Here is a 246-nt window from a genome sequence, read left to right as displayed (position 1 = left end):
TATGTTATCTCAAATGTAATTATTTATATGACAGTTTTGGACTACTTAATTTATTGATGATAATTTTATCAAATGAGACACAATGTAAGACTAGGGGTGGCAGGTAGCCTAGTGGTTATCATTGGACTAGTAACTGAAAGGTTGCAAGATTGAATCCCCAAGCTGACAAGGTAAAAATCTGTTGTTCTGCCCCTGAACAAGGCAGTTAACCGACTGAAGTAATTGAAAATAAGAATTTGTTCTTAA

Source organism: Oncorhynchus kisutch, linkage group LG15 (assembly GCF_002021735.2).
Source record: "Oncorhynchus kisutch isolate 150728-3 linkage group LG15, Okis_V2, whole genome shotgun sequence".
NCBI classification, from domain to species: Eukaryota; Metazoa; Chordata; class Actinopteri; order Salmoniformes; family Salmonidae; genus Oncorhynchus; species Oncorhynchus kisutch.
This window is presented reverse-complemented; position numbering follows the sequence as displayed.